We start from the raw sequence: 25,262 nt of genomic DNA, 5'->3' as shown, positions 1-25,262 counted from the left end.
AGTTCAACCCTATTCATCACTTTTAATTAGGTATTCAAGTAATTTTAATTTTCTTGTCTTACTAATGGTAACTGATTCATTCTTTTTTGACATTTGTCTTGTTTAAATCATATGGCCATATCTCCTGCACAACTGGAAGAATAACAATGACATTTTTTAAGTCTTGACACATAAGAAATTGTGTTGTGAATTTGAAAACTCTTCTGTTCATAGCTCACTTAAGATGTCAATTTATGGCCTGAAGCTGGCATTCCTCAGGCTTCATACACTTCTTATAGTGTTCTATCATTATGTATTTGATAAAAGGTTTGTCACTAGATAGCTCCTTATGACAACATGTCTAATACAGATATGTGTTTCATTTCCTAGATAAATATCAAAGGGATACACAACATATGTCATTGTGGCATCTTATTGTACATAAATCATTAGCCTTTATTTGTCACTCATTCCTGTTCTTACAACATATACACCATATCCTACTCTGTGCGAGTCAAAACCATCCCAACTACTACTACACTCAAATAAACTTAAACACACACACATGCATGCGCACACACACGCATGTGCGCGCGTGTGCGCACGCACACACACACACACACACACTCACACATACACACACACACACACACACACACACACACACACACACACACACACACGCACACACAAAACTGAACACTTAACTTTTGATGGACACTTACTTCTACCTATATTTCTTATTGCCTTTTCATCTAGTGCTAGTCTCTGAAATGAATTTCAGAAAGGAAGTCTAACTAAATAATATTCCATAACAGGAACAACAAGAAGTCACTGAGCAGAGATATTTGTATAATTTCACAGACATCTTAAGTACAAATTGTTCTGCCATGTGCTTCTCACTGGCATTTTGGAAGTACATAATTTATTTTTAGTTGTGTTCCTCAAACATCATGTGAAAATATGTACAGAGAATGCTTTTGGTGATTTTCAGGGAAGTGACAAGTTACGTGATGCATGCTGTCATAATACATAAACATGGTTCCAGTAAATATACAGTAAAACAGATGCAAGACAAAATGCTTTTTGTATAATACAACCATCATCTGAAAGCAAAGGAATACTTTGTTCTGCTTTTAAGTGACTTTTTCAAAAATAAGTCTTTTTACAACTAATCCATTGATTGTTTCAGTTTAGACACATGGGCATGACTTCAGCGTGACCTATTTTTCTTTAACTCATAAACTGCAGCTCAGAAGATAGCATGGGTTGGGGTGGTGATGACAGATCATAAAAGAAACCTGGATTACTTCTTCATTTTTCTGTAAAAAAAATCTATTGTGATAACATAGTAAGGCAGGATAAGTGCTTAGTACAGTGATGTCTTTCATTCTGTAACAGCCTTATAAAGAAAGTTTGTGATTCATTTATGAGCATGCAGCTACCTAATGCATATGGACTTGATTGCCAAGGCAGTTAGATTTAATAAATTGGGGTTAATTTAATGAAACGCTAGAACTACATAGATTTAAGCTAATACTTTTAATGTCTTTATCTGTGATAATGAGATAATGAATCAAGAAAACATAAAGTGGGAGTCACTATTTTTTTTGCATTAACAAATACTCAAATCAATATTTTGGAAAATTTTGGTAACATGACATCCAGTTCTGAAACTGCTGAGGAAAGGAAGAGGCAAATGCTTGTTTTGGCGGGGTAGAATATGTATTCATTTCTTATCTGTGATTGTAACCAGTGAATACTTTATTATATATATTATGGAATTTGTGGGTGATGAGTAGTGTTTTGCCCGAGCATAAAACAATTGCTTCAGGCAAAAATCCCCAGCTCATCTTGTGATCACTATTTTGTGCCTCAGCCATTATGGGTTTTTTTTTTTTTGTGGTTTGTAAGGACATCTCTGCAGATTTTTTTTTTTTTGGAGATTTTCACTAATATCACATGATAAGTGAATGATTAAAAGTATGAGAGCATTCTAACTGAAAATTTGAGTACAGAAGAATACGAGCAAAACGATTTTGAGTAACCTTCTCACAGTACAGGAAGAGGGTACCAAAGCACATTATTGGTGATGATTAAGAATCAGCCAAATTACCAGAGAGATGGCTATTGTAAAGGGAAGATTGTGTGGCTGACAGGATTTAATTTTTTCCATTAAAAGTGCCTTTTGTAGTGCATGCCTACCATCTGATGAAGAAAATGAAACTAGAAGAAGCTTATAAACTGAAGCCCAAGAAATGAGGATGGGGCAGAGCATGTCCAGTGGCTAAACTCGCACAAACAAATGCAAAGTCACTTTTGTGCCATTATTCCCTAAGGCCATACTCTCTAAAGCAGCTTCCACTTATCTTTCAACGAGGCAGAACAGAATATAGAAATAAGTGAATAAATGAATAAAAAAACAAACAAAAGCAATCCCTTTGGTTCTTTCATTATAGCAGACTTGCCCATTACCAAACTCTTAGCAGCCCCTCACTGCTTGATGACATTCACAAAAATTAAAAATCTAATAAATGTAATGACAAGATGTATGTGTATATTATATAATACAAAAATATGAGAATGACTATATATTATTTTAGGAAATAACATTTCTCATAACAAGGCCACAGAACTATATGCAATGCCCTGTGAATGCTGAAAAAGTATGACTTCAGTAGATAAGAGAAAAAGCCAAGAGTCTGCAGATTGATTGGCAGTATTTTTTTTTATGGTGTCAAGTTATCAGCCCAGTACCAAACCTTCACAGAAGGTACAAGCACATGCACGCGCGCGCACACACACGCACACACACATACACACACACACACACCTACTACATGTCTTTAAAACTCACTCAACCACAGGGAGGATATGCAGATACCACACAAAAGGTGCTCTAGCCAAGAATCAAACTGAAGAACATCTTGCTGTGAGGTAACAACACTAACCACTGCACCACCATAGCTGATTATACATCATACATGTGAAATAAAAGACCTAATGTTGAAAAAGATGATGCTACAATTATAGTCCATTTTTGGTGGGGCCAACAGTCCATCTTCCTTAGTACAATCTGAGTCACCATCATTTGAACAATGAATATATTTTACAACCAAATTATGTAACTCAAGACACAGCTGACTCTTTAAACCTTTGGGTATTTAATGAATTGTACTGCATTTGTATAATTCTGGAAGAAAGGAAAGAAATATGGAGAGACAGAGTGCTCAGAGTAAGAAAATAAAGATGGAATGCTATTACTGGATAACCCTCCTGAAATACCACATGTATGTCAATTAGTTGTATTCATGCTGCAGTCAGGACTGGTGTCACTTCCCAAGTAGCTATGAATCCTTTATCAGTTAGCATATCATCTACTGCTCTGCAAGCATCATCTAGTTTACTCCTGATTGGCATAACAGCAATTAAGTTTTTTTTTTCTTTCTTTTTTTTTTCAATTGAAGAAATAAAGATTGCAAAATATACTGTGTCTGACTGCAGCAATGGTATAGTTCCCCAGAATGTGAAGGTGTGTGTGTGTGTGTGTGTGTGCGTGTGTGTGTGTGTGTGTGTGTGTGTGGTTGCATGTGTGTGTACACTCATGTGTCTATGAATGTGTGTATATGTGGTACTTGTTTATAACTGGCTTATAGGCTATCTCTGACCTTGTCACTTTGTCCTTCAGTCATGTTACAGTTTGAAGTCATCTGAAGAGCTATTAATTTCTGAATTTAAACCATGATATAGCTACCACAGTAATTTGAGCATTTATTCCTGATGATTTTGTTTACTGACTGTAAAAAACCTTGTACAATCAATGATAGCAGACTTTTCTTATTCTAGAGAGATCTTTTAGTTTGTGCTACTGTGCCAGTGTGTCCTTAATCATTCCAGTTTTGGTAAGGACCTCACCTGATTTATTAATTTGTTTATCTTTAGTGACTTAAATCAATCTGTAGCCAAAGTAAAGGCTCAAGAATTTGTGGTAAGTCAGAAAGACAGATTTTGTTTTATAGTTAGCAAAAAAAGACAGACTGTTTTACTGACTGCAAAAAGATACTCCACTCCATTGAAAATTGCAGTTCCTCTTTTTTCACAGTGTGTGGCACTGGGTATAGGAAGTTTTTCCTTTTCTAGACAGCTCTATCAAATCATGTCTTTATAATCATTCCGTACTTCTCCAATCTTCAGCTACTATAGAGCTCGCTTGCAGAATTATTAGTTTGTGAATTAAATCAGTTAAATCAAAGTGCAGTATTATAGAAACAGACAGTGTATACAGTTTGTTTGGACAGATATATTGTTTTATTCATCTGGTCTCTGTAACCTAGTCCAATAAACCCTTTTTACGACTGATAATGATGATGCAACCGATTAAGGAGTCCAACTACTTTTAACTCAACTGCTGTTCTCTTTATAATATAGAATATGACCAGGTCTCTGATCATAACCAACATATTAAGTGCATTTGTGGTATGGATGTCATGAAAATCTCAATTTACTACCAGTCATAGAAAATAGTATAGGAAGTTGAAGTGTTGTATGGCTTTGAGAGCTTTAAAACACTTAACACTTCCACAGAGAAAGTAATCAGAAGTGAAGTGCCCCTCTGAAGAACTAATAACTGTAAAAATTGTTAGGCACTTAACTATGTAGCACAATTTGCTTAAAGTTGAGAGACAGTAAATTATGTAATAGTTTGTCAGGCTTTTCTGGTGCTGCTTTGTTGTCTCTGGAACTGTCTGCTGTTATGTTGTACCATGGAACTAGAGCTCAGCATTGCTTAAAGGTGTTAAGAAAAGCACATTTCTGATATCAGAAGTGCTTAACAAGCCTGCCTTTCTCCTGGGTCTATATCACGTTGTTGAACTCTTAAAAGTTTGAACATCATATGGTCGACACCATATGATTGAACTTTTAAAAATTTGAATGGTTCAGTGGAGATCTCCGTACAGTGCAGAATGGGAAGATTTCCCTTTTCTGCACTGTAGTGCGATCTCAGAGTTGGTATATTTAATGAGCGGGGGGTGTGGGGAGTTCAGGGGGTCTTGCCCCCATGCTTAAACCATTCAGGTAGGTTTTTTTTTTGGTTTATTTTTTTTTAATTACATTTTCAAACTTTTAAAAGTTTGATCATATGGTGTTGACCATCTGACATTCAAACTTTTAAAAGTTTGATTATGTAATATAGACAATTTCTCCTGACTTTGAAGCATAAGTGTGTTAGAGGTTCCCCATGCAGTACATAATATTTAACAGCTATGAAAAAGTTGTACCCAAGGAAGAAATGATCAACAGCAACAGCCACAGCACTTTTAAAGTATAAGTTTAGTAAAACAAATGAAACAACATTTCACTTTGGTAGCATCTACAATGGTCATGTTAACCAACAAGTTCACTGACTTAATAATCCTTATTGACAGAATCAGGACAACAATCATCATGCTAGCTGTTAAGAAACATTTTATATTTCACATTCTGCTAACAGTTTTTCATCAAGTGTTCAGCTTAGATTCTTTTTGACCAGTCAGTGGTACAAGTGGATATTCACTTGTATATAACCCTCCATTCAAACATATGATTCTAATTCAATTTCAAAGTCAGTCACATGTCTGTAAACTGCCCTGACTTGTTCTATGCTTCCTTCAGAGTCTGATCCTCCCAGTACGCTGATGATTAACTGTTATCCATTAAAATTAAGAAGAAAAAGGGCTGTGTCTTTAATTATAAATGGTTATATTATGAAAGTGAACTGAGCATTAGGAAATATGACCAGTGTGAACTATGTGAGAAATCAGAAAAGTAAATTTAGAATTTCATAAAGTTGCTAAAAGAATATTTATTATCATCTGACCCCGGATACATAATAAGCTGTTAAGAAATTGTGTCTAAAATGAAAAGCAAATATAGAATTACAACATTGTTTTATATTTAAAAAGCATGTCTCTTTACAGTCCTGCTCAATGCCTTATATTTACTAAGAAAAAATGAAATGTCAGTGAATAAAACATTCTGCAATGGTAAATAAGCAAGTATCGTCACAGATTTTATTTACAGTGGCAAGTTGAATGAAATGTTTCCATGGTTAAAACTCAAGAACACTTTCCCTTTTTGCAATGTAAATTAGTATTACTGAAGAGAAAACAGGTTGGGCGCTGGGCTGTCAACTCAACACCGTAAAACTCCACTGCCAGTCATGAGCGGACAGGTGATCCGCTGTGGCGACCCCTAACCGGGAAAAAGCTGAAAGGAGAAGAAGAAGAAGAAGAGAAAACAGCATATGTTCTTATTTTATATATTGCATATTTTAAGTTAAATATGTAGCACATAAACATTTTGATAGAGGAAATGCAAAAAAAAAGTTTCATTAATATTAATGCAATGGAAAATGATTTGCAGATTTCTTACTGGAAGCACAGATTATTATTTTTTTTTTGTTGTTGTTGTTCTGAATAGGGCCTTAGTCATGTAAGCTCCAAAACAAGGACTAACCAACCACAAGACTGAAAAAAGCTGAATTTAATGAAAGTAGTACACTGTTGTGCACATTGACTAAACAGTTATTATGTCTGTGTTTAAGGAACAAAGTCATGCTCCACTGTTGAAGGTTTGCTTTCCTTGATGTATGCTTGCTATATGAACCATGTTGCAAACTGGTCTAATCTATAAGCTGAGATCAAAGCTCTGTGAATTACTGTAGTGTGTCCTTTAAGTACCGGAGGAGGGAGTTGGTCACCTTACCATCAATGTACTTTGAAAGCAGTTCTGTCTCTCCAGCCTACTGTAGTTACACATCTGAAGGATATGTTAGCAAACAGTACAGGAGACAAAAGTAAGCAAAGCAACTATAATTCTGTGACAGTAAAATCCTCACAAATCATACATATTATCGTCATTCTGGAATGATATAGCGAAGTTATATACAATCTGATACTGACATTACAGAAAACAATTTAACAGTAGATTCAGATAAGCTGAAATAATTTCTCTAGTGACAGAAGTATATGTCTTAGTCAAACACTGATGCTTATCATGATACAGAAATGTAGTGAACTGTACGCTGAATTATTATAGAGGTGTTCATCTCTTAATGCCAGATTTTGTAAAATGCAGCACTGGATCCTAAGGAGGGTATAAAGATCGCCAAGAAAAATATATTAAAAGTAGTAAAACACCCCGCTATAAACTGATCTGATGTATGATTCACTGGATTTATAACTGACTGCAATTACTGAAATGAAACTTTTCAACCTGCCTATCTTCTTTTTAACAGCCTGGCTTTCTAACAGAGGTTATAGAGTTCAATTGTTCAAAGGCTTTTATTTCTGAATGATGCATAATATGTCTAAAAAAATCAGAAAAAAGCAGAACTCAAAGAAGGTATTAATACATTTTACAAAGGACCAATTCATTGAAAGCCTTTATTCAAAGCCAAAGGACCAAAACAAGCATCCATATTTGAAAAATATAACATATCTTTTAGAAATGATGACTTCAGAGGTAGTTACAAGAGACAAATGGAAGTTAGAAAACAACTCTTTGTATGGGACATTTTAATCCAGTGCAAAACTACATTAGCTAGATGTTGATATAGCTTTTGCTCTTGTAAACAAGACTTCACCGATTTTCAACATTTACAGAAGTTATACATTTTTATATGTCTGTCACTGGACTAGTGTTTAAATTTTAAAGATATAGTTGCTGATATTAAGTTCAAAAGAACACATATCTTTTGACACAGGAGGTGCTTAGGTTCATAGGTAAGTACTAGACTAGCTGCCCTTGAGGACCTAAATTTTAAGCCTAGACAATTTCCCTTTTTGTGCTCGAAATAACCTATTCCATTTTGTTATAATTATTTATTATTTATTTATTTATTTACATTTGTTGACCGGGAGTGTCTGATTGGACGTAGGTCCATTTTCAGTGGAGGTCCAGGGAGAAAAGCTACACAGTTAAAATAAACAGACAGTTACATTGGATTACATAGCGTTTAACAATTTGATTAACATAGCAATTAATTACAAACATATTTACAGATGAAGAACATAGTACATCAGTAGAAAACTAGAATCTTTATCTGTGAAGTACATAACAGGCATTAACAAATGTTACAATAAGAAGTTCCTGCAGTATAATAAGTACTAGGCTTATCAGCATCTAGCTTGCTATAATCAAGGTAGTTAGTGGGGTGGAAAGAAAGGTAGTGATAGATTGGCTTTATCCATCCAGTGGTCGATAATTGTATATTACCCCTAATGAGAATAGCTGGGATAATACCAGAGATAATTTGAGGGGACCCGTGTGTGAGATAAAGCATTAAGGAGATGTATCTGTCCATTGTTAGTGGAGGAGGCAGTTCTGGTATAACTTTTCTGTTTCGTATACATTAATCTAAGCTGCACTTGAAAATGGACAGGGATAAACTTTGTTCCATAGCATTAGTATCCTCTTCAAAATATACCTTTCCCTCCAGACTGTTCTGTTGATGTTGCAGAAGAAGTTTAATTCCTTAGACCAAGCATTTCTGATACCATTTGACTTACTGATGTGCAGTAAATCTATCAGTAATGGGTTGACTGATGCCTTTTATTCCAGATACAGGTTACCTCTTAGCAGTCTGTAGAATATTGAGTATAGTGACATGGGATCCCAGACTAAACCTCCTGTCCTTGAAAAAATTTGTCACAATAATCCAGTTACCTAAAGTAACAAAGAAATAGTTACAAAAATCTTGAGTAATAAGATTAAAGCTCACTGTAAAATGTTTCCATTTCTTACTTTTAACACAAAACAGGCATGTCCAAGGGTCAGCTTCCGGTCGTTTCTCCTGTCCACCTGGTGAATCTGGGCATACTGGGGCAATGCAGCAAGTGCCTCATGTATACAGACAAACCTCTCCTCCTACCACCCAACACTACAACCTGTGAGAGATGCACTTACATAGCCAAACTGGAAGCAAAGCTCTCTCCGGTCAAGACTGTGCTAGACAGTCAAAAGGAGAAGGCTAACACCTGCATTACACCTCTAGCAACTCATAGCCCTTCAAAACCCACGCCATCAACTCCCACACATGGCAACACTAAACCCACATTTGCGGAGGCCCTTAACATTAACTTGCCCAAGCAACAAGGACCTCCGAAGTCGAAATGCAAACAAACACCAGTCACAACCAAAGTGACACATAGCTCACAACACCAGTGTGCCACCCAACAACAGCCCCTAAGGCAAGACAATGTACCCAACACTTTAGTCATATGTTACTCTATATATCAGGCACACTGATGTCCCACCCACCAAGCTGAACATGGAGAAACTTACAGTCAGCTGCCTGTGGGGTGCCAGGATCCGCCACATAATGCATACACTCAAGTCACTCCACAACAAGTACAAATATGACTCTGTCATTATCCATGCTGGAGTAAATGACTTGAGACGTACCTCCCTGGACTACATGAAAAGAGACATGGAAGAGCTCTTGGATCATGTGACCCAGGCAGGTATGACCCTAGCCCTGAGTGGCATCCTGCCTTCACCCGGAATGATACCACAGTATAAGGACAAAATGATTGACTTCAACAATTGGCTAAGCTTCTGGTGTCATTCAAAGGGGATCCAGTATTTGTCTGCCTGGGAAGACATGATCGACAAACCATGATGCTTTGCCAGAGATGGTCTGCACCTGTCACCCCTAGGATTCAGGTTACTGGCTAACGCTCTTGCCACCCCTATAGTGCCTTTTTTAGGCAAGGTTCAAAGGATAAAACCACCACCGTAACAGATACAACCATGCAAAATCTGAAGGTAATGCTACTCAATGCTAGAAGTCTAAACCTCAAAATGTCCCCTCTCGAGGCACTCCTAAAAATGGAGAACATCGATATCTGTGCAGTGACTGAGACCTGGTTCAAGGCTGCAGTGTGCACCCCTGCAATACCAGGCTACAATTCTGACTACACTTTTCGGCCACAAAACCAAGACCGAAACACTAAAGGTGGAGGAGTGTCCCTGTTCACCAAGGATATTCACACCTCCAGGCTAGTTACCCAACACAATGCATCTGAAATTCTCCAGGTGCAACTAACACTAGGCAAAACTGCAATCCAAATTGTAGCTTGCTACAGATCCCCCACCATACCCCAAGATTCTCACTACACCTTCCTAAACATACTGGAAAATATTAAGATACAACCAAACACCCTAATACTAGGTGATTTCAACTACTCTGCATTAATTGGGAAAACTACTCGGGTACCAACTCCTTTTCCCAACGGTTCTTGGAATTCATAAATTCCAACGCCTTGGATCAACTAAGCCATTGTCCCACCAGGGGCTCCAATATCCTAGACCTGGTTATTACCAACATGGGAGATAGATGCTCCACACCAGTGGTCACCTCCTCATTGGTCAGGTCTGACAATAAGCAAATCACCCTTGACATCCACATCCCACCTCCACCCCCCCAGTAAGGAAACCTCCTTAAAAAACTTCTCCAAAGCCAACTTCATGCTACTGAAGTCAGAAGTGACAAACTTCACAATACCCATGCAGATGGGATCTGGAAGTTCGACTGCAGAATCCTACACTAAGGCACTGTACAAGCACATCCACTCGTGCATGAATCGTGCCATCCCAAATAGAACCAAGATGCTCTTCTCCAAAAAAAGGAAGCCAATCTGGTGGTCCCCTGCTATAAACAAACTATACAACAGAAGGAAGAAACTGTTGCAGAAAAGAGGAAAATCCCAGGATGCAAAAAACTCCCTCACCAGCCTCAGTAAGAAGCTGAGATCCCTCATAAAATCCTCAAAAGCTAGTTACGAAAATAAAATTGCCAAAGATTTCAAAGACAACCACAAGGCATTCTATAGTTATGTCAAGAATCTAAATGGCAATGCTCAGATCTGCTCTGAGCTACAACAGAATGGCATTAAATATACTGATCTCAAGGATATTGCCAATATCCTGGCAGATCGATTTAGTGCCAACTTAACTCCACTCTCACCCCCTAAAGGGCCCATCTCAATACCAAAAGATTGCCAAATTCCGATAATCACAGCCACACAGGTAGAAACAGCACTCTCCAAAGCTAGGAATACAGCATCCATGGGACCAGATGACATCCCAGGCTGTGTACTACATGAACTACAAAATGAACTGGCACCCCACCTAAGTGTCATGTTTAATCATAGCCTCACCTCAGGCTTCATGCCCACTGAGTGGCGCACAGCCACAGTTATCCCGCTCCACAAGGGAGGATCCACCTTGGATCCCGGAAACTACCGTTCCATCAGTCTGACAAGCCTGATCTGCAAGGGCATGGAACGCATTATCATGGAACTTATAAACAAAGACATTGGCAACCTCCAGACACTGGACCCCGCCCAGTTTGGGTTTGTGAAGGGCCGATCTTGTCTCCTGAATCTGATTGACTTCTTTGAATCAGTCTCCAGACCTGTGGACGAGGGTAAGGAGGTCCACACAGCCTATATGGACCTCGCCAAGGCCTTCGACACCATCCCCCACTCTGGAATCATATATAAACGTACTAAGCTGGGCATAAATCCCTACGTCACTTGATGGGTTGCCAATTGGCTTACTGACAGAACCCACACTGTAAAAGTAGCCGACTCCAAATCCAGATCCAGACAAGTGACAAGTGGAGTACCTCAGGGTTCAGTCCTGGGACCACTCTTGTTTGGCATCTACTTCTCTGAAGTACAGGCCAACACTAAGGGACTCTGGCTAACAAAGTTTGCACATTTGCAAACTGGGAGCCATTATTGAATCCCCAAATGATGTGGATATTGCCTTACAGAAACAGATGCCTGGTGCCAGAGCCATGGGCTCAAGCGTAATGCTAAGAAATGTATAGTCATCCCCTTTGGAAAAAAACATGTACCCATGAACTACCACATAGGTGGCAGGACACTAAACATCGAAAGTGTGATGAGAGACTTAGGGACACAAGTGGTCAGTGGTCTCACTTTCGATAACCACATCGCCATAGCAGTCAGGATATCCTTCTACGTGGCACACCTCATCACTAAGGGCTTTTCATCCAGTAAAAAGGAGGTCATTGTCCCACTGTACTCATCCCTCATTAGACCCATTATAGAGTATAATGCCCCATTTGGTATGTACCTCAGAAGACATCTGCAACAGCTGGAAAGGCCACAGAAATACCTCACTAAAAGAATCACAGGCCTAAAGCAGATGCCATATGCTGACCGTCTAAAAAAACTCCAGCTATACTCTGTGGCATATCGTCTACTCAGAGACAATTTCTGCTTAACATACAAGGCCATGTCAGACCCTGAACTGTTGGACATGCTCCACTTAAAGAAATCCCAATCCCTCAGAGCCACATGTTCCAGTGATCTAAACCTTATCATCACAATGAACAAAATGTGCTGGAGGGATAGGTTCCTGACCCAGAGACACCCCATACTCTGGAATAGACTGCCCATACATGTTAAGCAGAGCACCTCATTGGCCCTCTTCAAAAGGAACTTTGATGATTGGATGGGAGATAGGAAATTCACCCTGGGGATCATGTAAGTTGCCCTGCTAGACAGGGGCCCAGAGAAGTAAATAATGTGGGAAAAAAATTCCAGGAAATTGTTATGGCTAGGCTTTCATAGGCCTTAGGGCTGATAGCCTAGTACCAACCTATGAACCTATGAACCTATGAAAATGGTAAATGCAAATGTTGGATAACAAATGTGGTGCCTAAAAATTTACATAGCAGTTTATTCCCATCAAAATGATGCTTTGTTTTTCAAGTATGAGACTGGGAAAAGGGTGATATTTAAATAACTTAAAAATGTCACAGGCAAAAGGAAAACTGAAAAATCAACTTAGAAGTTTGGATAATTTGCATTATAAAAGGTTCACCTCCTTCAACCAGTTTTGAAGAAAAGATTTTATACACACAGATCGGCATGCATTTCAGGCAGTGCAACAATAGGAGAAATCTACCCTATTTAGAGACATTGCTTAGAATACATAAAATTTCACACGGCAATTAGCAGTCATGTTAAGGCTTCTTGACATGGAGAACTATTTTTCTTCAGACATGGTCAAGTAATGGGAGACATGCAAACCATAAGACACTGTCATAGGCTAAAGGCAAATGGAAAAATCAGCTTAACATTTTGAAACACCACCAATAAAGCAGTATTTCAATGACTAAAATATACATTAGAGAATAAAAATGTACACAAACAAAGCAATTGCAAAACCAAGGAAAATTTGTACCATCAGAGACCCAAAATAATTTTAATGAAAGTTATAGACAGATAGCCAACAAGTATGCCAGAGTATATATAACCCCTACACTGTAGCATGATTGATGTTCAATCATGTGCAATATGAATGTTCTTTTGAACATGCTATTACCTTATGGAAGAAGAGCACCATACCAGAACACACATTGCCATTATTTACCAGAGCAAACCAGTGAAATCTTTTATGTGTGATATTGCTTTTTCTACATGAATGTGTACACATGCTGAAGTATATGCCTTCAGTTTCAAGAAATTTAGATACTTGGCTTTATAGGAATGCAATATGCGTCTTCAAGGATCAAGTTTGTCAAACCAATGCCAACATAATTATTTTATGTAAATAGTTCTACATTTTGTTGTATGTTTAGTTGGATTGTCTGGCTTCTCTCTTATGACTCAAAACAGACCATTTCATCTACCTAGTTAACAAATGTTAAATAAATATATATAAATAAAGCAAGTGCTTTGGTTTACTTCTAGATTAGCTAACCTATGTACACATAGGTGATGTGAGATGGGGATGAATGCTTTGGAAAAGACCAAGAAAAGAGGCAACTATCATTCTCTGTTGCTTTATTTAACCTTGAACTGTGAGTAACATGCTTTTCATACTGTTATCTTGAATACAAATGATACAGAGTAGGAGAGGCTGAGTTTATTTTTACTAAATACATTAGTTGTTGCAGATACATTTTTCTAAGATCTTTGATACAGATAACAGTATAGCTATGGTTGCCTAGTTCACAATTTATTCTGTGGATCCTGGCTCTCTCTAGAGGTGCAATATAGGTTTGTTTCATTGTTATGGTTATTGCTATGTAATAAATCTATTTATGAGAACTGTGATGGGGCATGCTGGTTCTGTTGCAGATTTGTATAAATATTCATGAAGTAGACTGGTGATAGGGTGGGAGGTTTTATTTTTTGTAACTGGTTTTAATGTGTCAAACAGATAAAGGATGAAGTGAGAAAGAACTGTCATTTAGTCTGTTGCTGTAGTTTATGGAAGTAGGGCCACTTTGGTTTGTTACTGATGAGAGATATTCTACAAAATGGGAATTCATTCTACATGCTATTGTGCAATATGATTTTCAGGGAATAGATATGTCTGAGATAGTTTCGCAAGCATTATTAATGTATTTATAAAAGGTCCAGATTTTTTTGGAATATTTTGTTGATGGACTGTAACTTGTTAAAAGTATTTTCTTTTATTCTTCTTCATCATCTTTTTTATCTGGTTTCTGAGGATTTTATATTGTTGTAGCCATTTAGCTGTATTGAATGTTTTAACTTTTTCTAATTATTCCATGTTGTATCCCATTGAACTATATTTTGTTTGGTTTTATATGATAGCCATGGTGCTATTCTGTGTTTTACTATCTTTTGCCTCATTTTATATATATATATATATATATATATATATATATATATATATATATATATATATAGGTGCATTGGTGCGCTGGTGCATTTTTGCAGTAGAGATGCACCCCCCCCCCCCACAGATCCTGCTAAATATATACAACAACTCTGAGACTGCACCACAGTGAAGAAAGGGTAACAAATTCCCTTATCCACACTGTACCTTGAACTTGCACAGCAATAAATGCCAATATTTGTGATCAGCTGATTTTGGGGTCATACAAGTTGGCCTTCATTCTGTCTGGCAAAAAAATTTTAACAAAAAAATTGAGGTCAACTATAGATAGATGGATAGATAGATAGATAGATAGATAGATAGATAGATAGATAGATAGATAGATACATAGATAGATAGATACATAGATAGATAGATACATGCATAGATACATATCCACACAGAAATCTTTTATTTGAAATAGGACAAAGTATCATCTAGGGACATATATCTGAGTGGTGCCCAATTAAATGGCTTAGTATGAAGGTGAATAGAAAGTCTTGGATTTTTAAAAATGTTTTTTTGTGTGTGTGTGTACATAGTTATGTTAAATAGCTGCCTGCATTTATTATTGTTTCCAGGTAAAGAAATTTGGAAAGTTGGCACTTATATAATCTGAAACTACAGCAATCTTGTTAATATTATTGGCATTAGGTGCAAGAATCCAGTCTAGAAAGTTCTGTTTCCTTTTTCTTTTATCTATTTTAGTTGGCTCTTGAAGCAATTGCAAGAGTCAAAATAGGTGTATGACTGTTGACACTTTTGATGTTGCATTGTGTGCTATATTTTTTTTTTAGTCTATGTTGACATCTGCATGTATAACTAAGTTCATTTTGTATTAATTGTTAGCCAAGTAGTGTATTTTCCAGAGTATTAATGTTATTAGGTATGTGGTTTGGAGGTATATATACGACTACAGTGTGTAACAGTCTGTGCTTGTTTGCGTAAAATGTAGTTAGTAGTCGTATTTGAGTTTTATCAAACAAAGAAATTGTTATATTATGTTTAGTTATTTTGAGCTGGTTTGAGTAAAGTAAAGCAGTGCCTCCAGCTCTTTTGTTGATATGGTCAATATGTATGATGTCCTAAACCAGCAATAAATTTCTTCATCAGATGTTTTGTTCTTGAGAAAGGTTTCTGTATTTGTGATCATGTCTAGTTTATGATGGGCTGTCTGACTATGTAGCTCTGAAATCTTACTGAAATTATGTCATGCGCTTATGTGAGTTAATTGAATTCCATTCCAGTATCTGCTTTTTGCTGTGGTAAACGAGTCCTGGATTTATCTCTAGGTATTCTTTTAGTAAGAGGTTAACAGATAGTGATATGTTTTATCTTTTTTCTAAGATATGAAAGCTTCTCCTAGACCAGCTTTCTGTCTATAAACTTGGCTGTTATAAAACAAAGTGAATGCTATGCTGCCACAGCGATGACAGTCATCACAGATCTGAACCAGCAAGTATTTAACAGCTTTGAAAGCTGTTAACATACTGTACATTTAATTACAATACAAAAGACAGTCAGACTGATGTGCAACTTTAATCACCAAATGATTAAGCATAACATCTCCTGCTATTCTCTAAATCTTAATTTTCATTTTGTTCATTAACTCTAAATTTTCTGTTTGATCTCTAACCCTAATCTTTCTTCTTGCTCACTGTACCTAAATTTCCCCAGTTGCTTCCCGGCTCTAAACCCCACTCTCACCTCCTATTCCTAAGTTCTCTTCCCACTTTCTAAACATGAATTCCCCTCCTGACCACTGTCTAAACCTTAAATAAACTAGCATTCTCTCTTCTGTGCTCTCACACTTACCATACCTTATTTGAACTCAGCTCCATTCCCTCCTCCCATCTCCCACACCTTGCCTGAACACATATCTGAGCTCAACTGTGAGCAACTTGTCTGTGTAATCTGCATGACACTCAAGTTCCTGGCTCTGACACTGTGGTCTGTGAGCAGCCAGGACTTCAGCAGTTTTAGTAGACCTGATGATTTATTTACTCTCTCACAAGATCCCCTATAAATGTTAGTAATGCTCCAGAGAGTGTACTGTAATATATTCATACAGGAACTTGCCTTTGATTGACTTAAATGTTAGTATCCTACTGCAATCCAGCTCCTGTATTCCAGGGAATAGAGACACAATTTTGGATATCCTTTTTCTTTAAATATAATATACAATTAGTATGTCTATTGTCTTGTTAGCACCTTCCTCTATGTGATTGGCAAATTGCATTTTTTCATCAGTTTGTTTTTTTGCTATTGCCTGCTATACCTTTTATCCAATTATTTGTTTTCTTTAATTTAATGTCATTGTATATCTCTGAATAGTGTTTATCTGTAAACATCAGCTAAAATAGGCTTCAAATCTCCTAGATGAAAGCATTAATAAGTATGTAATAATAAATAAGTGTCTCGAGCAAGTCTATGCTTTCTACTAAAAGTGAATATTTCAATATTTTTAGTGCGATTTACTGCGTAATTTTATTATTATTTTTTTCTGTAATATTTTAAGTAGTTTCCAATAGTCAGTTAATAAAATTATAGGTGTGTGTGTGTGTGTATACACACACACACACACACACACACACACACACACACACACACACACACACATATATATATATCTGCATGTGTGTATGTGTATAATGTTTTGTGTGTGTGTGTGTAGTGTGTGTGTGTGTGTGTGTGTGTGTGTGTGTGTGTGTGTGTGTGTGTGTGTGTGTGTGTGTCTGTCTGTGCGCGCAGTATGTTGTAGTTTGCAATCATTGTAGTATGAAAAACACAAACCAAAAGACCTATACATCTTTACTGCATCAGATGGACTTTATTCGAAGAAGATTCGAAAACTTTTGACCACCTTAATATATTTAGTCTAATGAATTATTTTGAGTGACAACCTCCTGAATAAGAACATTGGGCCAATTAATGAACATCTAATTTCCACACTACTATCATGTGTGCATTGTGTCATAATCTGTACCAGTGGAAACCAAGGTATATGTAGCATTAAGGATATTAGCTACTGGTACATTTCAGAGACCCAGAAAGGATATACTAGGGGTGTACATGCCTTAGCTTCAAGAATACACTTTAAAAAGCAGAACGCTTCAAGACGTAAAATCCAACAAGAAAAAAACGCTGGCAGTGAAAATGGAAAGAAGTTTAATCCACAGATATTCCAAATACTCCAAAAGCTAAAAGCCAAAAACAGGTATCAACCACAAGTAAGCGCTTTCATCTCCTCACAGAACGGAGACTTCTTCAGACTAATGGTTGAATGCAAGTACTGCATATATATTGATGGATAGGGAAGATTATGAAAAAAAGATGAAAGAAATGTTATCAGATTCCAACTACTACAGACCAGTGGATATGATAGAAATTAAGAAAGGTTTTTCAGTAATAGAATCATGCATAGAAGAGTGGTTCTATACAGGGAGAATAGATGAGAAAATGAAAAGAAATATAAGTAACAATAATCCTAAGATCAGTAGGATCTTCGGAATACCCAAAATCCATAAAAATATAGATTCTACCCCACTAAGACCAATTGTTGTCAGTGGGGGTAGTAAGTTAGAGGGTATGTCGATTTTAGTAGATAAGCATCTACAAAAAATTGTGCCAAAAGGCAAAACATACATAAAAGACAGCTACAATTATATGAGCAAACTCAATAATATTAAAGTCTCTGAATCTGATATACTCCTAACACTTGATATTAATTCTCTTTATACGATGATCCCTAATAAAGAAGGGATGGAAATGGTGAGAATGGAAATAATAAAGTCTAAAGAATTTTCTACCAGTACTGCAAGTCTATTAATGGAAATGATAGATCTTGTTTTAAGTTATAATTATTTAGAATTTTATGATGAATTATTTTTATGGCGTAGCTATGGGTGCTTCTTTAGCCCCTAGCTACTCCAATTTATTTATGCAAGGATGGGAAACAGTATCCATTTTAGAAAGTGGGTATGCCAAAAATATAATTGAAATGTTGAGATTTATTGACGATATCTTAATGATTTGGAGGGGAACTTGTGAGGAATTAATCATATTTTTGGAATATATCAACAATGTTTGTTCTTAAATCAAAGTTACACATAACTTTAGCACAGAAAAAATTAATTTTCTGGACCTTACAATATAAAAAAAGATGGAAAACTAGTCTCTAAAATTTACAAAAAAGAATTCCAAAATAATATGTATTTACATTATTCAAGTTTACACCCTAATAAGACCAAATTGAATATCGTCAAAGGTCAAATAAATAGAATTAGTAATTTGACTGATGATGATCAAATTTTTCATGTTGAAGTTGAAAATTTCTGTGATAAAATGATTCATAGAGGGTATCCCCAAGAAATGATAAAAAAGGTTATGAAAGATGAAGTCACAAAAAGGAATATTTCTGAGACTGATCAGTTAAAATCAAGATTTTCCACAGATTTTACTACAGCATTGGCAGTACAGAACAGTACTGATTCAAATGTGATAAAAATATAGTAAGAAAAAATTGGGGAATTTTTAAAGGTAATAGTGACTTATTACAGAAGCTAGGGGATGGACCCAAATTTGTGCAGAAGAGAGCAAAAAATTTTAAAGACTTTTTTCAAAAAAAGTTAAACAAAAATAGAGTTGTTGAAGAAAAAAGAGGAATGTTAAAGTGTTTTAATTGCAAATATTGTCAATTTTTGTATACTGATAGTCATGCAATTTTAATAGGCAAAACTTTGGTACAAATCCCAGGTAGATTTACTTGCAAGTCTAAAAATGTAGTTTCTTTATTAATATGCTTAGAATGTAGTTCTTTTTATATTGGTAGAAGAGGAAGAGAATTATATAGGAGAATTTATGAACATCATTACGCTATCAACAAAGATGAAGTTAAGAACGCCATGACCAAACATTATGTAGATAATAATTGTAAGATTAATTTTAAGTGTTTAGTGATTGATTCAATACACCCCAATACGAAAAAGATAAATGTTGAAGAAGAATTGGGGTGGCTTGAGTATTACTGGCAAGTTAGATTAAATGCATGTTTCCCCCAGGCTTAAATAGTAGAGAGGAATTTGTAACATATTTAAAAAGAAAGGGACTTAAGCATTAGAATTATGGTGAAATGTCCTTTTAAATGTTTTAATTGAATGCCTTAATTTCTTTTAAATGTTTCAATTGAATGCCTTAATTGGTGTTTTTCATGAAATTGTATATATATGCAGTACTTGCATTCAACCATTAGTCTGAAGAAGTCTCCGTTCTGTGAGGAGATGAAAGCGCTTACTTGTGGTTGATACCTGTTTTTGGTTTTTAGCTTTTGGAGTATTTGGAATATCTGTGGATTAAACTTCTTTCCATTTTCACTGCCAGCGTTTTTTCTTGTTAGCTTCAAGAATGTTTCACCAATATCTAAATACTATGCTACAGCATGCAAGGAGTACGCCTACTTTCCATGTATACCAGAGAAGATGGTAAGACCAGTGTAGAAATTCTATGCTGTAGCATTCTTCCCTGAAGTCTTGGGGGCTATAGACTCCACTCACATTGAAATAAAATCCCCACCTGGTGAACAGGGAAGGATATTCATCAACAGGAAGGAGTTCCCCTCAATCAACTGCCGGATTATCTGTAATGACTCAGGGATCAATGTCAATGTCTCTACAGGCAAACCAGGTAACTATCATGACTCACATAAGGCACACCTAATGACTTTACAAAAGCTTTGCTAGGGGTAATGTTTCACAAGGCCATCTAGTGGGTGATGCAGGTTATGAACTGAAACCATGACTCATGACACCCATCAGAAATGTGCAGACATCCACAGAAGAAGGATACAAAAATGACCATGCTCAAACTAGAAACATCACAGAGCATATGTTTGGCATGCTGAAGTCATGCTTTTGCTGTCTACACACATTGGGGGGTGCCATGCAGTATGACCCAGGCACCTGTGCAGAAATTCTTAGTCTGTGCCATGTTGCATAATATCATCTTGAGGAAACAGCTGCAATAGAGACAGCAAAGGCCAGGGCCGCACATTCCAGAACCACAGGCAGGGCCAGCACCTCCCACACAGACAGATGAGGAATCTGACGGGCAACCTCCAGCTGCAGAGGTAGCTGGCAGACATAGGCATGCACAATATGCCTTTGCCCTGGAAAACAGACAAAGGATAGCATACACACTCACCAGCAAAGCAATACACATAACAACATAAGCACATATAAATATTAAAAGTGATGCCATCTGATGTCCACAAATGTTACTTAGCCATATAATGTCTGTGTATGGATAGCATCATCCAAAGTACATGACTCCTGACTGCAGTAATGTCAGGGTAAGTCTGGCACCTATAGTATACAAACAAATGTGTAAGAAGATAAACTACCCTCATACTGTCAGTCTTGTACCTATCCCAGTGTGTGCATCACATATATGCATCATAAGTAAAACAGACATGGGCAAAGCCCATGGCACAGTCCTCATCTTTCTGACAGGGTGTAGGGGGAAAGTAGGTCAAGAGTAACACCAAGGACAAGTAGATGCTGGCCTTTCCCCAGCAGATATAACATCACAGACACTGCCCATTCCAGTGTGTCACTCACCCTATCCAATGAATCACCCACATGGTTGTCAAGCAATAGCAAATGATAGCATAATACTGTGAATTAACAATAATCACATGGACAGCACAGCAAGAACTGCTATGTGAGCAGTACAGCAGCAATGACATTTTAAAATTGCACAAATTATAAAACTTTTTCTTTCCACTGCATATTGAAATACATTTAAAATACAAACATGTAAGCAGTGTTTTGTAGATGACAAACATAACTTATGAAATAGTGCAGTTATTTGTAGAAGAAACTCATTCAAGTAACAAACAACAATGCTCTATCTGTATTCAATCATTCTCCCCTCCTTTCAATTCTATAAGTATACAATTACCTTTCTATAGTGTGGATTCAGCCCTCTGAGCACTGTAAAGATGCAAATGAGGTGTGAAATCATTAGCATTCCTAAATACTGGAAAAGTCACTTGGTGTATGGGATGCAAACATGGTGTAGGTAGTTACACAATTGCATTTACATGCACTAGAACTGCAGGGAGAAGCAATAACAAATATTAGCCGCGAATGGCTTGCAAGTGTTACTGATTGCTCTGACTACAACAACAAGCAATATTGAAGTGACTGTTCTCTCTGAAGCAGAGTAGACCTTCATTAAAAAGGTGTAAGCACCTTGAGAGCTATGAGAACAACCATAAAAACATTGGCATCATTGTAGTAACAGAACACTGTCTATCCTCTGCTTAAAATTTGTCTGAAATGCTGATCATCTATATTACACAATGAAACAAAGATGCAAATAAAAAACTATGACATTGCATTTCTGTAGTTAAACTGAGAGGAGAGGAAGATGTTCAGAAAATAAAGAGAAATAGCTGGCAGTGTTGCAACCTGCCATTGCAATGGTGTGGACCATTATTACTGAAAAGTATTGGTCAATATAACATTGATCTAGACATGTTCAAGCAAATGAGAAGGTAACATTTTCTAGTCCTGTATTGGTAGCAAAGAGGGATAAGAAACAAAACTTGAGTGGGTGTTGTTACTGCACTGAGTTGAGGGTTTGATTCCAGACAGTGTGCTATCTAATAGAGTTAATGTATATTTTCTGAGCATATGATTAGGTTTACCATGCAACAGATCTAGGAAACTTCACGATCCTGCTTTTTCATATGTATTGCCCTATATGCATTACTACTGAAAGTTTTTCTATTTTTTTTCTTCTTTTTGTGTTCCTCATTTGAGCTCATTTTGGCAGAGCACACTCTTGATTGTCAGAGTTTTGAGGCAGTGAATGAAAGTCCAGTGCCCAAGGTACAAACTGAGACATGTAACTGATCTTGCTATCAGTATTGCATTTCACATTTGCATAGGTGTGCTTTGCTACAGCACACTGAACAGCAGTAAGATGTAATTGCTGTGTGGAATATAAATTGCTACATTAGTTCTTTTACCTGTGTAATGTCAGCAGTTCTTAGCAAAGCACAAACAGGACTCACAGTTAAAGAAAACTTGAAGAATTTCATTTCTGTAATCTTCATTAGCACAGTTTTGTCACTGTTGTGCAGTACTACTAATGAGTGAGTATTATGCACTTGCTGAACACCTATTTTTGTGGCAGCAGCTTAAATGCAGTGCCTTCTCTGGGATTCCAACCCACACAGTCTGAAGGGACTATGGAAATTATTACTCCAGACATAGGAATCACTGCCATCATAAATGTATATGTTTTTTTTTCTGTTTCTTGCCTTGTACACATGCTCTCTTCTGAGTGTCGTACAACCAGGCTTACCTCCTTAAGGAAAAAAAGTGAAAATTTTTATTTGGGCAGTGTTCTGCAGCACATCTTAGTGGTGATGCATGGCTATCAGCACTCTAGACAGTACTTAGTGTAGAAAATCCACTTGTTAACCTAGCTTTCTCTGTTAGAAATATCACACAGGTAATCCAGATAACAGGGTGTCAGAATGCAATTTCAACAACACTTTGACTAGGAAGGTAACACTTCATACACATTTTATCATAATTATGTTTATTGCAAGAAATGTCTCATTAATGCATTGATAGAAACATTTTTTCTAAGTAGCATATCTCATAAATTATTTACTTATGAAACATAGTTGAATGTGTGAGTGTTTAATCAGGGTAATTATGATAATGAATTAAAATCCCACTTGCAGATCTATGTTGGGCAAAATATCAAAGTTAAAATCATCTTCTCTCCTCACATAGCCTAACTCTGTGTTTATGACAGTATGTGTAGTGAAGTATGTATGTATCATACCCCAAGCTCTATTAGTCAGCTCATTAAAGTCTGTCCATCTGACATGCATTTACAAACAGTAATAATGCCTCTTTCATGGGAATGCATTTCACAGGACCTCTAACTTATAGTCACACACATACAGGTCTATCTGAAGTATATCCCCATTCATACTGATTGCATCTTGTCTATAATCAACGCGGTTGAAAGGGAATTCTCCCACAGTACTGAGAAATAATCACCTTGCCTGAAATTTATGCATTACTTCTTTCTTAGAATTGATTCCCACATTTGTCAATTAACCTTTTACAGTGTATAATTCCAGAAAGTTATTTGCCAAGTCATCCCATTTAACCTGCAAAACAACAAGGATAACAAGCCAAGTCACTGAGGCTGTCAGTGTTGACCATCTGAAAAAGTGAGAATATGTTCTGCATCACACATGGCAAATCTCATTGCCATGTCTCACACCTTCATTGTTGCTTGATAAAATGTCTTTCACCTTGCTTACAAGTGTCTCTGTATTTACCATCATGCAAATGTAATTTGCATGGTATGCAAGCAATTCATCGTTAAGAGTTGCTGCTTGACTTCTGCAGGCATGGCAGGTGCAGGAAACAACAGTGCTGAATTTAGAGCACAGAGTTGGGGTGTTGAAGAGTCCAGGATTTTTGTGGCACTCCTTGTGAAGTGCTACAGCCATGGGCTATTGCAAGGGGACTATATTGGGTCTCAGTATAAGACTGAGTCTTGGAACAGTGTAGCCAAGGGTGTCTCCAGTGCAACTGGCATCCCACAGATTGGAGAGAATTGTCATCACCACTATAGCGACCTGAAATTGCGCAAGAAGGACCTCCTTAGCCAATGGAAGTATGATTTTAGGACATCCCACAGTAGTGTAAATATGCTGACCTATCTGTATTAAATGATATATACCCAGCCTAGATTGTTATTCAATATGATTTCATGTTTCTTCTTGTCTTCTTCTGTTTTGTAGAACTGATGAAGACATTGCAGCAAACTGTGAGGTGTACTGAGAGAAGTTAAATTGCCTCAGAGAGGCACGTACGCATCATGTCTTACTGTTGGCCCAATAACTATTGTAACTGTATACAATATGGCAATACTGTAATAAATAGTAGTATTTATAATATCATAGCAGTGAAAATGATTAATGGTACAACAAAAATAAGACATTCCCATCATATCTGGATGTGGCAAAAGTTTATAGACTGGGTAATCATAACTGTTCATCTTCTGAAAGTATATAGTCATGTGATATGTCATGAATCTAATTCTCTCTCTATCATTTTTGTCTCACCCCACACTTTTATTTGGTGGGGGGATATTTCTATGGTTTAAAAATGTTCTGTTGTCATACATTTCTGCTTATAAAACCTGACCTGCAGCACAGAGAGATAGACAGACCACTGCAGATTGGACTGTCATCCATACAGGTTTCAACACTGACACCCAGCACTTTGGGGTCCAAAGCTGTCGGCCCTGCCTCCACAACCCCTGCCCTATCTGGCCCATCCACATCAGGTAGCTGTGCTTCAGCAGCTGGTCCACTGGTACTCTTCTGGAGTAGTATTAGTGGAGGTGGTAATTTTGCCCACCTGCCAAGAAATGACAAGTCTGTTGGAGAGTATTATAGAAAGGGGTCTTGGTCCCTGAATTGGCTGTGCTTCATCACATTCCAAAGACAATGTCACATTGGGCACTGACACAGG

The sequence above is a fragment of the Protopterus annectens genome, chromosome 3.part0, assembly GCF_019279795.1.
Source record: "Protopterus annectens isolate FY-2018-M chromosome 3.part0, PAN1.0, whole genome shotgun sequence".
NCBI classification, from domain to species: Eukaryota; Metazoa; Chordata; order Ceratodontiformes; family Protopteridae; genus Protopterus; species Protopterus annectens.
Note: the sequence above shows the minus strand (reverse complement) of the source record.